We start from the raw sequence: 16,000 nt of genomic DNA on the forward strand, positions 1-16,000 counted from the left end.
AGCCACACAGAGATTTGAAGTTATGTACGTTTCTGGTGATTCCATTTCTCTCTGCCACTGTTCTCCCACGAACAGTTCCTGTCATAGCAATTTCCTCCATAATGGCAACTATGGCATCATCTATCTTCCCAATTTGGTGTTTGATAGGCTTTATCACCTCCACTTGACTTTCCCATTGTGTGGCACTCAGTGGTTTCAGTGTCAGAGAGGATGTTCCCAGATGTTGCTTCAAAATTTGCCATTGATGCAGAGAAAAATACATAGATGCTTTGAATTACATTAAAAAATTCAGCAGCCTCACTAGAAGCTGATGCTGCATCACAACCACCAAGTTCAATGAATGAGAACTGCATGGGACAAAAAAAGCTCGAGGGTTTAACTCTCAGATCCGTGTCTGCACTCCTCTGTTCTTTCCTCTCATGTTGGCACCATTACCATAGCCCTGATTTCTCATGTAAGCGATTGCAATTCCCGTATCTTCCGAGTTTTTTAAGAAGCACATTTGTCATACCAGCTCCTGTAGTATCATTAATGTCAGTAAATTCTAGAAATGCTCTCTGACAGTCACCATTGCAGGGACATTTTCACTAGGTTCTGCTGGTGTTACAAAACGCACCATTAAAGTCATTTGTTCCATATGGCTGATGTCAGGTGTGCAGTCCAGAATAACAGAGTAATATCTTGCAGACTTCAGATCTGCCACAATCTTCTGTTTGACTTTTGGTGCCAGTAACTGTATGATCTCATTTTGAACTGTTTTTCCCAAGGTAGTGTTGTGTGTACATTACTTGTGTGGTGACTCTTCTTAGATGCCCCTGGAGTACAGCATCAAACTCAGCCATCAGCTCCACACTTTTAAGGAAGTTTCCATTGTTTGGCACATACAGCTGATCTGAAGTGCCACGCAGTGCTAGGTTTTGGGTAGCAAGCATTCTCACAATGTCAATGAGCCTTTCCAGAACATTTTGCCAGTAAAAAGACTCTGATGCAATCTTCTCTTGATGCTGATCATCTATGATGGCCTTTAACCTTGGTCTCATATCAAGCTGTTTCCACCTATAGAATGCTCTCTGTTGATTTGCTGCCTTCTCATGGCATGCCAGATTTTTCCAGTCCTTTGTTCCTGTAGAACCCAATGTGGCTGGAACATTAGACTGGAAGAGTTTGCAACAAAAACAGTATGCAGCATTCTGGGTTTTTGAGTACATAAGCCATGGCATCTCCACTTTGTCACCATTGGGGATTTCACGCCAGTAATATATTGGGTGAAAACTTCTATTTTCATTGTCTTTGGGGAACATTAAGTTTTTCACTTGCTGTGGCCCATACAGTACAAGGAAGTCTCTCAGGCTGCTGCTCAAGTGGGTCCACAGTCCTGGATCATCTTGACTTAAGGAACTAAACTCAGAAGCAGCTGTTTCTTGCGCCTCCACCACACTCTTCTCTGATCTACACTTTTCTTCAGGAATGTGCATGGTTACATCCATTTGAGATGGAGATATGGATGCTGCAGTAGCTGCCAGGTCACCTGCACTCTGACTAACTGGAAGATGAGGCATCTCCTCACCACTCACATCCTCACTGAGGCCGGAAGGCTCACCGTGAACATTTGTGTCTATATATCTCAGGAGAGCTCCTTCCTGCTTAGATAGAAACGCTTCCTTTGCTTTCTTTCTTTTTCTGAATGCTGCGCCAGAGGGGCGTTTTCTTCTTTCACTCATGACTGCTGTTCTGTGCCAGCTATAGTGGCTCTCAACACTCAGTTGAAGGGGACAAATAAGCAGACTGGTTGTAGGGCTTGAGTGAGGGACAATATCAGCATCTTAAGGGCCTAACTGGCTCCTACTACTTCAGTTGACTGCCTGTTCTCCTCAAGTGGGTTCAGGGAAGCAGCAGGAAACTCCCTGAGAAGCTGGTATTAATCAGTCTACGCTCCTGGGGGTATTGAGAGGTACATATGAGGCTCCTCTGCTCTCTCTCCCTGCAGCTCCTACTGCTTTCTGTTATTTCCTCACCTTTTCTCCTGCCTGCCTGCCATGTCTCTTGTGCCCTCCTTTCTCCAGCACAGCACTACACCATCTATGTGCATCTAGAGCAGAGAGAATACATATGCACCAGCAGCAGACACAATTTTCTACATACTGGGTCATAGTGACGCCCCCCTCACAGTCTGGCACCTGAGGTGGCCGCTTCAGTTCGCCTCATGGTAAGGCCAGCCCTGTTTAGGCTCCTAAGTGGCTTGGAGCTTGTCTACATGGGGAAATTGACCAGAATAGCTATTGTGGAATAAGTCCTTCTGCAGGCATTCTTATTACAGAATAGCTGTTGTGTTTTAAATTCACACTTTAGCTTTAAATTCCATGTAGACAAGCCCTAAATTGCTTTTTAAAATGGGATTTGGGAGCCTAAATCACTTAGGTGCTCTTTGAAAATTTTACCCCATGGGAGTTTGCCATTGACTTCCATGGGGCCAGGATTTCACCTCGGGTTTTTAAGCACCACTTAATTAAAACACGTTTACTAACATTTTTTTAAAAACCTACTTTTTCCTACTCTAGACTGAAGCTTCAGAAGCTGATCCTGCTTTTCTTCCTCGGGCTAAAACTTCAGTTGAAGTGAGTGTGACTTTTATCTCAGTAAAGAGTACAGGGAAGGTCCCTTAAGTAACTCTCACATGTAAACTTATATGTGCACTATTATGCTTCTGAGAATTAAACAAGGCAGACTGAAGCAATATGACACCAAGAAAAGTACTGATATCTCCTATTCATGTTAATAGTGTGTTAACTAAAAAGTCTAATTACTACCAGCAGGTGTGCTGGAACAATTTGTATAGTGGGGGTTTTGAGAGCCATTAAACCAAACTGTAAACCCTGTATATGATTGAAACCACTTCAAGCCAGGGGGTGCTGCAGCACCCCCTGGACCCCTAGTTCCAGTACCTATGAGTACAAGTTACATCTATGCATTTAATTGCTTCATAGATGTACCAGATATATCCAGGATATGTACTTGTCCAGTTCAACTGAGCATATCTAATAAATGTTCATATATATTACAGTTCTTTTAACTGGCTATTCCATAGCGATAGAGGTTGGGACACATGCACAAGTATCAGGATTAAACAATATCAGGTATTTTAGCTAAACTGAGTTTAGTTTAATTTTGCTTCTGAAAATCCATCCACCAAAAGGGTAGATTTAAAATAAAATACATTTTGTTTTTTATTTCTTTAACCTCGTACATAGTTTAATAGGCATGCCATTAAACACATCTAGCACTTACACAGAGCTTTTCAACAGTAGATCTCAAAGTATTAGGATACACAGTATAGCTACTCTGCCTCATATTAAAATAAGAACTTTTGCACATGGCTGATTTATTTATTCTGGTGGAAAAGGGGAAATATGGGCACATATTTTCCTCCTTGGCTTTTTCATTTTGCTTTAACTATAATCAAGACTTCAGATAGGCCTGAACTAAATTTGATCTAAATTCAAAATTCTTTTGTCATGAACCAGGGTATGAGCAGTTAGGTCCAGTGGTTAGAGTCATAGGTGATTGGGCCTGAGGGGTTAAGCCAGGGTCAGTAGCCAGGGTGCAGAGCCAAGAATCACACCAAGGTTGATAGCCCTGGACTGGACCCTAGGGCACAGCAAGGTCAATAACCATAAACCAGAGCCTATGGTCAAGTTGGAGTCAATAGCCAGGGCCAGTCCAGAGTGAGCAGTCAGGAACCAGAGGGCAGGGTGAGGAGGCAGGACCTGAGAATGAGACAAGGTAGCAGAAACCAGGAACAAGGCACAATCTATGTCAGCCTCAGGTCAGGTATGTACCCTGTTGTACAGATAACTCCCTGGTAATCTTTCCACGCTTAAATAGCAGGTTGGGGTCAATCAGAGGTCATGGGAGGGGTTGCCATTCACCCCTACCATTGGTGGCACTTCCCGCAGTGACTGGTCTCTCAGGATGTATGCTGCATTGAGTGTGGATGTGCTGTGACTGCCTGGCATAGAAGCACTGCCCACCCAGAGCCCCATGGACCCAGTTTTAATTCCCATGAATCTTTGCATCCCCAAAGTTCAATGATTCAGATTTGGTATTCTACAAAAGGTCCATCTCTAGCACATCTCTTCCTGAGACATAACCCAGAGAGAGCTGTAATTACCCCATACCAGTATGACAGCCAGACAACTTTTTCTACTTTTGTTCTATATTTTGTCCAAATCTAAACAATATGTACTGGCATATCCTAAACCATCAAACAAAAATTTGAATACGGTAGACAGGCTCAGATGATTGAGTTCCGATTTAAATTTATGCAAAAAACTTACATTGGTTTTGGTTTTAGAAAGACAGAAAAATACCCCATTGGTGGTGGTCTGGGCAATGTGTACCATGCTGAAACGGGAAAAAGCAAAAAGCTTAAAAAGCGCACAGTGCATTTGTTGAATATCATTATTATCCCCCCATGATAGCAAGAGCAATCACTGCACAAACTAGCATAAGGCGGCACATGTAGTTTGGACAAATAGAAAATGACTTCCAATTGTCATTTTCAACTGCACCTACTTAGCAGAAAGCCAGAAAAAGGAGCTCCATAAAATCAGCCTTTTCCCTTACTCCATAAACCTTTGATAATGATGATGAAGGGAGGAAAACCAGGAGCCATCAAAGCCATTTCCAGATTAGTTGTTTCAGCTATGCATATACCAGGCAGCTCATTACAATGTTAGGAAGATGTCACGTGCCCATATGTTACAATAATGCACCATCTTTAAAAGTTGCTGATTTTTTTAAAGGGATTCTTGTTGCTATCTAGTAATTGTTCCGAGGCCCATATGAAATAAATCCGTAATTCCCGTCCAGTTCCTAATATACGGTGTTAGCATCATATCTGGAACCCCAGTTGGCAGGCTCAGTAGGCTGAGCAACAAGGAATTAGAATGTTAATTTCAATATATGTGGTATGTGTAGGTCACAGGAGCTTGGAGATATTCTAGTGCACCTACATGCTATTTGTTGAACGCGCAAACAGACACACAGTGGTTTTGAATAATTAACTCAAATTAAAAATGCAAAGCCTTCACTTAAGTTTCCAGAGAACAGAAACCCAACATGTACTGTAGCAGCTAATAGACAGCAATTTGTGAAAATGAAACTAACACCCACAGTTACAGTTAAATCCAACAGAAGCGTGTCTGCAATAATAATGTCTTTCATTATTTATTTTCTTGAAATGAGCACAAATGCTGTGTAATAACAAGTTTGTGCCTGAAATGATTCCCTCAGGATGCAATCTCATCAGATCACACAGACTAAATAGGATTGGGCCTGGTCTAAATTTGAATGCTGGAAGGACAGGATGACTCAGGAGGGGCTGAGAGGACATGATCTGTAGCACACCTTCCTAATGCTTCAAAAGGACTAGCATGTGCTTCTTCTGGGATCTGCTGCCTATGGTCCAGTACCCATTTACATTACTGGGTTTGCAGACCATGCCCCATTAGGGCCATAGACCAATGGGCATCATGTTTGCCACTTTCCAGCTTAGCAGCCTAGGAACAAAAGGAGGGCCAGGAAAGTATCCTGCCTGGCTTGTGTATTAGTGGCCTGGGGGTAAAGAGACTCCCTGGGCCCTAACCGTCTCAGGTATTTGTAGATGTTAATGTTTTAATTATTATTCTTCTTAGCGTATGCGCAACGTACCTCCAACTGCATGTTACTAGGATTCATCAGCTATTTTGGTTTGCTAGTTGGATCATTAGCTTCCCTCAAACTTCATTTCATTAGATATTACAAACGTTAGTAAGAATTTACTATTTACTTCATGTATTGCTGTTTATGGAGCTTTGTCCTGTGGTCACAAGCACAAGAGACAGGGGAGCTCAGTTCTGCTACCTACTGGTGGAAGGGAAGAAGAGAAGCCCAGAGCTGCTTAAGAACTGCAGATGGTCAGAGGCTCCACTGCCAGGGAGCTGTCTGCCAGTGTAAGCAGGGGAATAGTCCCGCTACTGTGGGGAACTTTCCTGGCTTCTGCACTACCCCGGTGAAGTAGGCTAGCAAAAGGATCTGATTCCTCGCTCCCACTTCCTTTACCCAGTGGCTTTCCTGCCCTTGAGGACTCCCCTTCCACTCTGTCTGGCAGAGTCCTCGTAACCCCAACAAGGCTGGGCCCAGGATTCCTGTGGGGCTCGACCCCCAACTCTGCTGTGGTCACCTAGGACAGGGGCTAGGGTGTCCACACTCCGGGGTACTCTCTCTGCACTGGGCACTTCTCTGACCCACTGATCATTACATACAAGTTAAAGCAAATGCAAGTTATTTAATCAACAATTAATTTTAAAAAGAATAAGGAAAAATGGGAAATGTTAAAGGAAACACATCAACCCACTCTGTGGCAGGGAACATCACAAACAGTGTCTCTGGAATGTCAGGGCAGTTCACAGTCTGTTCCTTGTAAGTCCCAGGCCGCCTTCTCAGGCCCTGGCTTTGCTGCAGGGATGCTGTGGGTTGGACACTTGCTCTGGTGGTGGCCACACACTCTCAGGCTCTAAGTGGTAGGACCCTTCTTCCCAGTGTCACCCCCGCCCTGTCGGGGTTATGATCCAAGCCTGGCCTGCAGAGCCTCTTGGCTGAGGCGTCTCCTTGCTGGGGACACTGGGGCACGCCTACTAGGTAACTCGAGGGGATGGAAGACCACGAGTGTCAATGAAGCCCCCTCGCACTAGGCCCAAGTGTCCTTGGCCCCCCCTCCCGCCTGGAGGCACTCGCAGCAGCTCTGCGTACTAGGCCCAAGTGTCCTTGGACCCCCCTCCCGCCTGGAGGCACTCACAGCAGTTATGCTGAGGATCTGCAACAATATGTTGCAGAGTCAGACTGCCTGAAACTAAACAAGGCCAAACAGGGCAGATATGGAAGAACAATGCTGAATAAAGCAGCTTTATGTATAGTTTAACAAATGATGCAAAAAACAAGGGAACTAGCTGGTAACTGGATTGGCTGGCTATATGGATACTTAGGGCAGCTTGCTATTGGATAAGTATGCTGAAGAAAGGATGTATAAAAGCCTGTGTAACTTCCTGCTCTGTGTGCAGGATTTGAGATTCTATTCTCCCTGTACCTTTTTACAGCTGCAAATAAACTTTTCTGCTTCTCCACCCCATTGTGATCATTGGGTGAAGCACACCGGGTAGCGAACCAACCCCTGCTGTTGTTTTGCCTCTCGGCACTGGGTGCCAGCAACATCCCTGTGCTGGGCCCGCTGCCCAGGGTCCCCCTCGGTCTCCCCAGCTGCTCACCGCACCCAGCTCCAGACTGCTCCAGCCCCAGCTGCACCACTCTGTCTCTGCACTGCTGCTGCTGCTCTGCCTCCAGCTCCCCGGGCTGCTTCTTTGGCCCCTCTGGCTCTGGTTGCTGCAGCTCTGCTCCTAGGACAGGTCTGCTCTGCAGGCTGCTTCTGTGACTCTGCTCCCAGCACTGACCTGCTTCCTGGGCTGCTTTTCTGGCCCCTCTGGCTCTGGTTACTGCAGCTCTCCTCCCAGGGCAAGTCTGCTCTCTCTGGGCTGTGCCTCTGGCTTTGGGGCTGCAGCTCTGCTGCCAGGACAGGGTCTGCTCTCTCTGGACTGCTTTTCTGGTCCCTCTTGATCTGGCACAGCTCTGCTCCACAGCGCAGCTTGGGCCCCTGTTTCTCCTCAGTTCGTCCCCACTCTGTCTGACCCAGGCAAATCCAGCTCACATGGAGGATGGGTCCTCCCTGGCCTCCTGACTCCCTGTTTAGCCTCTCGCCGTATCATTCAGGCTGACCTGGAGCATTGGCCTCTCCCCATTGTTCCTGGGGGCTGTCAGTCTCAGGGTCCTGATTCCCCATCACCCCTTCCCCCTTTTTAGTACTGGGAGCTAGCAACTAAAACTCCCCCACTGAATGTTAGTAAGGGGGCAACAGTACCCTTACACCAGCATCTATTGGGGAGCAAGGAGTTGACTGAATGGGCCAGGCCTCATCTGCATTTGTTTTATGTGGCAGTTCGGAGCATTTTGGTTAAAATTGAGTTAAGTGTTGCATTTGGGGGCGATAAAATGCAGTTGACCTTGTTGAGAACCACAAGGCCAAGACATCAACAACAGATGTGCCTGGGCCCAGTCAGATAAGGGAGCCTAGACAGAACAGAAGGATGAAGAGGGAAAGAGTAAAGGAAAAGTCTCCTGCCTGCTGCTGGGGGTGCCTCTCTGGTGGTGAGGACTCTGGAGAGGGCTCTTGATACCATCAATCTCTTCCTAAAGATTGACCGGAGACTGCTGAATGGAGAAAGCAGAAGGTTACTCAAGGGCCTCTCGTGTAGGTCTCCCTACCCAGCAACTAAAGCTGTAAGCACTCCAGCTGGGTTAGGTAGTAGACCCCCAGGGCAGCCATGGCAGCTCTGACCTGCTAGAATCCTTTGACTTCTCCAACCCAGGACAGCTAACTGTGAGTGGGAAGCTGGGGAGGAGAAAAGCGGCCAGAGCACATCGGCCACCTACCACAGCCAAAGGAGAACTGAGTTTGGAACCACTGTTAAGACACTCTGGGTGGCTGGTGTCTTACATCAGAGAATTGGTTAACTTAAGTGCTGATTTTCCCACTTTCATTTTGTTGTCTTCCCCCCACGCACCCCAAAAAAGTTCTTTGTTGTAATGCCTGTGCTCAGTGCTGGTGAGTGGGGAAGAATTGCTTACTGGGGCGCCCAGGATAGTGTATATAGTTTCCCTAGTTTCTGGGTGGGAGCTCAAGCTGGTGTCAAGCCCAGCCCTCTTTGTTAATATTACATTTTTAAGATGTTTAGAAACATACCAACCCTTATTACTTACTTTGGCTGCATGCCAAGAATAGGTTGCAACAAAAAACCCTTCCCCCTCTTTGTGCCTTGCATATTTAAATCTGTGCATTTACACAAACCGTGAAAATTCTATGCACAAGTGATTCATCTTGCTTACCTGGAAAATTAGTCTTTGCAGCCTTTTTAACCAAGCATAATGCTTTTCTTTTAAAAAGACTGGTGGTTTTCGGAACACTTGCATTTACAAGCCATTTGCAACATCCAAAGGCAGTAAAGAAAAAAAAAAAGGCAACATTTTTAGTCCATGGCAGACCTCGCTCACCAGCTTCACCACCAGCTTTTGTGAGGACAACATGGCCACTGTGGCAATTTAGCCGATCAAAGGGATCTAACTTGCAACACCAGCACTGTGTTGTCTCCCATGCACAAAACAGCAGCAACTTCTCATTATCAAAAACAACAAGAAACAAATTGCAAAAACAAAATAATCACAATCAAACTACAAAGCTTTTTTGCAACAACTAGTTCAGGTGGTTTGACACTCAATTTACAGTTAATACAGAAGTAGCCCAGAATTAAGCAGATAGTCTGTTAACAAGAAGATAACCCATGATGTTATTTTAGTTAAAGTCTGCTATGAAAACTTAACCTTCAACAGTTTAAAACATTTCATTCTTACTTGCTATAAGTTTTTTTTAAATGCCTTTACACTAAACCATCAAAGTTATTGGCAATCACAGAAACTACTCATTTCAAAGTAAACAAAATAATAAGAAAAAGAAAACCAAGCAGTTGTGAAAAGTTTTAAAAACATTAATGGCTATAAAACAAAATCATTAAACCGTCTCATTTTTTAAATAAGAGTGCTACAGATTGTCTAATACAAACATGCTTAACATATTTAAGCATTTTAAAACAACTTTTTAAAAGCCACTTACAATCAAAGTTTCCAGGTTTTTATATAAATGCAAAGTACTTCACTTAGGAAGGAAAAATGAAATGAACGTCTACAAAGTGGAGAATAACTGGCTAGGCAGTAGTACTGCTGAAAAGGCGAAGTATGTTATAGTGGATCACAAACTGCATATGAGTCAACAATGTGATGCAGTTGCAAAAAAGATTAATATTCTCAGGTGTATAAACAGGAGTGTTGTATGTAAGACAAGGGAGGTAATTGTGCCACTCTACTCCACACTGGTGAGGCCTCAGCTGGAGTGTTGCATCCAAATCTGGGTGCTGCATTTTGGAAAAGTTCTTTGAGAGGAGATTGTGTGGTGCATTCCCTAGAGTGCTGAGGCAGTAGGAGCCATCCTTACCTGTGTCCTTTCCCTACCTTGCACCCTTTTACCATCATCCTCTAATTTGTATGAGAGTTCCTTCCTCTGGCTCTCAGGCCTTGAGTAATCCAAGATTGTCAAGATGAGACATGCCAAAAGCAGTTCTGTCTTCAGAGATTCCAATATGAAAAAGTTTCTAGCAATGAAAAGAGGAAAAAAGCACGCACACAAATTTATGCAAACCCACTCACACTAGTCCACACCATCTCTCTTGCAGTAATCTGACTCAGGCAGTTGTTGGGCAACCAGCATAGCAAACCCATAGCATAGCAATCCCAAGGAATTTAAATTGACCACATAAAGCCTTCCTGGCCTCCCAGACTTGTAAAACAGATCCTGATCACCTGAGGTCATTAAAGGTCCTATGCCTCTTTAGAGTATAGGTAATTGTGTCTTTTCCAAATTTAATTTAAGTATCTGAGGTATCCTGCACTGTTGCTCAGACCTGTAGGGTTCCTGCCATCAGGAAGTGGCAGGTCCACTTGTTCTGGTCGTTCCATGTCCTGGGACTCAACTATCTCACCCTGCTGTGATTATCATCTGTCTGAGACCTTCTCGGACAACATGGCCAACTCATTGCCCTTATCTCTCTCTCTTTGGGATTTGGAGAATGTTGCACCTATTCCTCTACAGCATGTGTACATCTGAGGTAATAATATCATATGACCACAAGCCCTTGGGATACTGCTGCTGTTTGTGTCCATTGTTTCCCATCAAAAAGATACATGCCATCATTTTCAAGAAGTGGTGACAGCTCTCAGAACCCCAAATCTTTTCTTTTCTTTTGTCTTAACTGTCTCTTTGTACATCGCCAAGTCCCCAGTGACTTTGACATCATTTTCTAACAGTGCAGGCATTCTTGTTTTCAGTTTTCTGTTAAACAAAATGTCAGCAGGTGACAAGGCATACCTCATTGGTGCCATTCTGTAATTTAACAGTGCTAAATATGAATCAGAGCCTGTCTCCATGGCATTTTTCAGTAGGTGCTTTATTGTTTTCACACCATTTTCCTCCAGCCCGTTGGATTGGGGATGGGAACTAGCAGTTACATGTCTAAAGCTGTACTTCACTGCAAACTGCTTAAACTCATGTGCACTAAATTGTGGCCCAATGCCAGACATCACTACGTCAGATATACCATGTCTAGCAACTACCTGTTTAGCTGTAGTATCTTCTAGTAAGGCTATCTCAGGGAAGTGAGAATAATAGTCTAGGACAAGTACATAGTCTTTTCCAGACAACATAAGTCTATGGGCTTGTCGTCACTGTAGTAGAAGATTTTGCCTCAGTTGTTCGAAGTACCTTAAATTGGAGGTTTGCAGAAAAACCTCCGGAAAGGGTTTAAAAATAGGAAAAAATATAATTCTCTTAATTGGACAAATAAAGAGTGGTGGTAGTGTCAGAATCCTTTGGAATTTCTAGAACAGTAACTAGTTTTAAGAATCAGGCTTTAATTAAATAGAAATTAATACTAGTTTAAATTAGGAAATCCAGTAACGGTGGATATAGGGTAAGATAATGAAGGTTCCATTTCCTGTGGAAGATTCCATTTCTAAGGAACATAGGGGTCCATTATCTATGATGTAGTAATTTCACTTCCTGTGATGCAATGGTAAATTCCACTTCCTGTAGGGAATGACTCAGCAAAATCCCATAGGGATACATTGTAGCCCATAGGAATACAGGGGGCTTCCAAACAGGAAGTAGCTAGGGGGTCATCCACAGGTCAGCTGAACCCCTCCTCCCCCGCCTCCCCATAGGAATACATTGTAGCCTATAGAAATGCATAGGACTTCCAATGAGGAGGAGGAGCTACTAGTCACACGTTGGTACACGTGACTGGGTGTGGCTTGGCACAAAGCCAGAGGGTGACAGCCAGTAGGCTAAACCCTGTGGTGGGACCTGGAAGAGAGAAGAAGCTACAAGACACCTGAGAAGAAGAAGACGCTTAAGAAGCGACGGCCTGCAGCATTAGTGGAACCCTGCAAAGAAAGAGCTGCCTGAAAAGGAGCTGCTTGAGCAGCAGCAGCTGAAGGATTCCAGGGTTGCCCCAGGCAATGGCTGCTTCTGCCACCCAGCCAGAAGGGGGCCCCTGCAGCAGCCAAGCAGGCTTCCGTCTCTGCCACCAAACAGCGCTTTTACCTCAGGAGCAGCCACTAATAATGGGCACCAGCGGATGGCGCTCCTGAAATCTGGACAAAACAAAAGGACCAAAGAGATGGTTTCAGAGGGATTTTGAGAAAGCCTTTGTAAATCTAATCTTCTTTTATTCACTGTTCAAGAACATATTGGGTTTTGTTTGTAAATAAAGCTGGGTGTCTGTGGTCTGAATGAGATCTTCCCCTACCCATTCAAAAACTGCCTGATCAGCATTTATTGGATGTTAGTGTAAATAGTTACGTATTAAATGTTATATATCTAATTGTCTTCTGTTAAGTATATTTTTATATAGTATTGAGTCTGAGTCTGTGTCTTTTATTGCTGCGCCGTTTCATTCTTTTACTGTATTGCTTTTATTATTATTATTGTACTATCTTTTTGTTCCTGCGCCACTTATTCTTTTACTGTAACCACACATTTCTAAATAAATATTATTTTGTTTTCGATGATTTACTGCTTACTTGTCTATTCTTGATCGGAGGGCTGTATCCATGTCCTTTCAAGGAAAAGCAAGCCAGCTGCGACTTTCCCAGGCAGTACCTTTAGGGATGGCCACAACCTTGGTTATCGTTTTAGATAGTTATAAAGGAAATGTTTTAAATTAAAAGCTGTGTTTTAGGCAACATCACTGATATAATATAATTAAAATCAAACCTTCCAGTAACATCACTACCAACTTACCCCAGTGTCTTCATGGCGCTGAGTCAATGGGAGACACTCTCCGGTCGACTTCCCTTACTCTTCTTGGAGAGCTAGAGTACTGGGGTCGATCAGAGAGTGCTCTGCCATCGATTTAGCTAAATCAATCCCTGCTGCATCACTTGCAGCAGCGTCGAACTCCCCGTAGTGGAGAAAAGCCCTATGTCTGGTTTGCTCCAGGTGGCCAGTTTTTCCTGTCTCACCAGTTGGGCTTTTTTTGCATGACTTGGCCTGAATTTTTGGGATATGTGACAAGCCTCAACAACTTTCTCAATGTCTTTGTTCATGTGAGGCCAGTATGAAATGTCTCTGGCCCTTCTCTTAGTTTTTTCAATCCCTAAGAGACCTTCATGTAGTCTTTTTAACATATTTTTCTGTGACACGTTAGGAATCACCAGGTTGGTGTCTTTAATCAAAATCCCATCTAGTAGTGAGAGTTCCCCCTTAAATTGATAATAGGGGCTGGGAATAAATTGTCCCATTACTTTGTGCTAATAGCGTTACTTACTTCAAGTACGGTCTCCAAGTGAGCTGGCAATCACAGTTCACATCTCAGCTGAGCCTAAACAGGGTTTTATTTTGATTTGTTTTTTTCTTGTAGTATTTTGCATTCATTATCAATTCTACATTGTCAGAGCACTGTCGACCACCATAAACTTCATTCTGGACTGGTTAACATTCTAACTGCTTTAGCAAGAATTAATTCTGGATCTTTCAGTTGTCCCTCTGAATTTTTTGTTCCAGATTCCAATCATAATCCAGTCTCTTGTGAGAGATTCGGTTAGCCCTCAAAATTGCAAGATAGGCTTTTCAACCATATGTTTCATTTTTACATGAAGTACAGTATTCCTCAAATTTCTGTACTACAGTTTCATAATAAGCCTCCTCTGCCTGAAGTAACTGAAGAACTCTGTGCAAGCTCCAACATTTGTCTCTTTCACCAACAGAAGTTGTCCAATAAAAGATAGTACCTCACCCTCCTTGTCTGAGTGAACTGAAGACTGTTAAATTTACCAAGAGCTTCAGAACCAGCTATTTTCAAAAAAGGTAGCTTCTTCAGTATTGCCAACCTCAAGAGATCGAAAATAATGAGTCAGACCACCGTAAGAGATCATAAATCATGACACTGGCCAAAAGAAATCATGAGGTTTTTAAAAAAAATACTATATTGTTGGGTCATGGCAGGGGAGTCTGTCCTTTGATTTTGAACTCCCTCTGCCCATCCCCAGTGTATGTGTTGTGTGGGATAATTAGTGTTGTCCACTCTCCCAAGTGTATTGGATAAGGTAATTTGGGGTGCCACTGAAGGGGGCTGTCACCTCCATATCTTCCTGTCACCTGTCCAGCAATTAATTCTACCATCACCCAACACCAGTCCCCCTTAGTTCAGCCCCTAATCAGTTCAGCTTCCCTTCAGTTCATGCCTCCAACCCCTCAGTTCTACCCCCTGTCAGTTCAACCCCTCCTCAGTTCAGCCTCCGAGCTCACAGCACCCCAGTTCAGTCCCTCCAGCTTCATCTCTGCTCCTCCTAGGGATCTTCATCCCACTTTCCCAGGCCTGGGGGAGCTGCAGTGGGGTCCCCTCTCCCCCTTCCAGTCTGGGGAGGCAGCTCCAGGGGCCCTTCACCTCCCTCTGCCCCTTGCCAGGCTGGGTGCTGCAACAGGGAGGGGAAGGAAGGAGGAGCAGAGGAGCTGTCCTGCGTGGGCAGCACTTGAGCCCTGCTAGCCATGCAGACTCACCCCTTCCACCTGAGACCCTGCCCCTACTGCCCCCCCCCCCGGCAAGAGCCCTGAGTTCACACACATCCCCCGTGGCCAGAGGAACCCCTGCTGAACTGCCACCAGCCACTCTCAGCACTGCCCCCAGCACCAGGGCGCCGGCTGTCCCCAGCGTCAGCTCAGCACTGGGCCACTGGCCACCCTCAGCTCCACCCCCAGCACCAGGCTGCTGGCCAACCTCAGTGTCAGCCCCATTCCCAGACCCCCCAAAAAACCCATCCTGGTTGAAGTAGTGATGCCTACAGCCGTATACACAGTGCATACCATTGGTGGGGCAGAGCTAGGGAGGGCAGCAGCTTGAGCTCCCCTTGAGTTTTCTCAGTCCCCTCAGACTTGCTCAGTGGCTACAGAGGAGCTTAAAATGGGGACTGACACTTCACCTGGGCAAGCCAGGCTGGAAGGCAGGGGTTGAGTATGGCACGGATTCAGGAGGCAAAGTGCTGGGCCAGCAGCTGCAGTAGGGATGGCTCCACTGGTATTGGCTGTGTCCCACTTTAGCCACTACAAATGTTTGGATGTATGGTCCTGTCCCCATTACTCACCATTAGGGACCAGAGCAGCTCTAAGCTGCTGGGTTCTATATCTCCCTCCTATCCTGTGGGAACAGCTTGGGGTTGCTCTGAGGGGAGAGCTTTGTCTGCAGCAGCTGTAACTGGTTATGCTGCCCCTGTCCCGTTGCCTCCTTGATTCCCAGCAGCCATGTAATTTTCCATTAAGCTGACCACTTCGGGACACATCTCTGGCTAGTGCATCAGGACCTATCCCTATCCCACCAGTAGGGAGTATATGAGTGAATTGTTTGATCAGGATAAGCTCAGTGACCTGCTCCCCGCATCCGAGCCTTGGGTTTTAGCCACCGCTGGCAGTGCTCCCTCAATCTCTGGGCTACCATCCAGGGCCAGGCCCCCCTACACATATTTCTCTACATGAAAGCAACAGCGATGCATCTCCTCCATGATATCCAAATAATCAAGGATGGCAGCCTTGACTCTGGGGTAATCCTGAGCAGTCATTGGGTCAAGCCCCAGGTAGGTGGATTGCGCTGGTCCAGTCAGATGGGGGCTAACAAGATGGCCCACGGTCGGAGGCCACTGCACTGCTACCAGCACCTGCTCAGTGATAGTAAGGAATGCCTGAAGGTCATCACCAAGGCCATTTTCATAAGCTTCATTGGGATCGGCCAGTGGGATGGGGTTCAACGTCTAAGCT

The sequence above is a fragment of the Lepidochelys kempii genome, chromosome 2 (genome assembly GCF_965140285.1).
Source record: "Lepidochelys kempii isolate rLepKem1 chromosome 2, rLepKem1.hap1, whole genome shotgun sequence".
Classification (NCBI taxonomy): Eukaryota; Metazoa; Chordata; order Testudines; family Cheloniidae; genus Lepidochelys; species Lepidochelys kempii.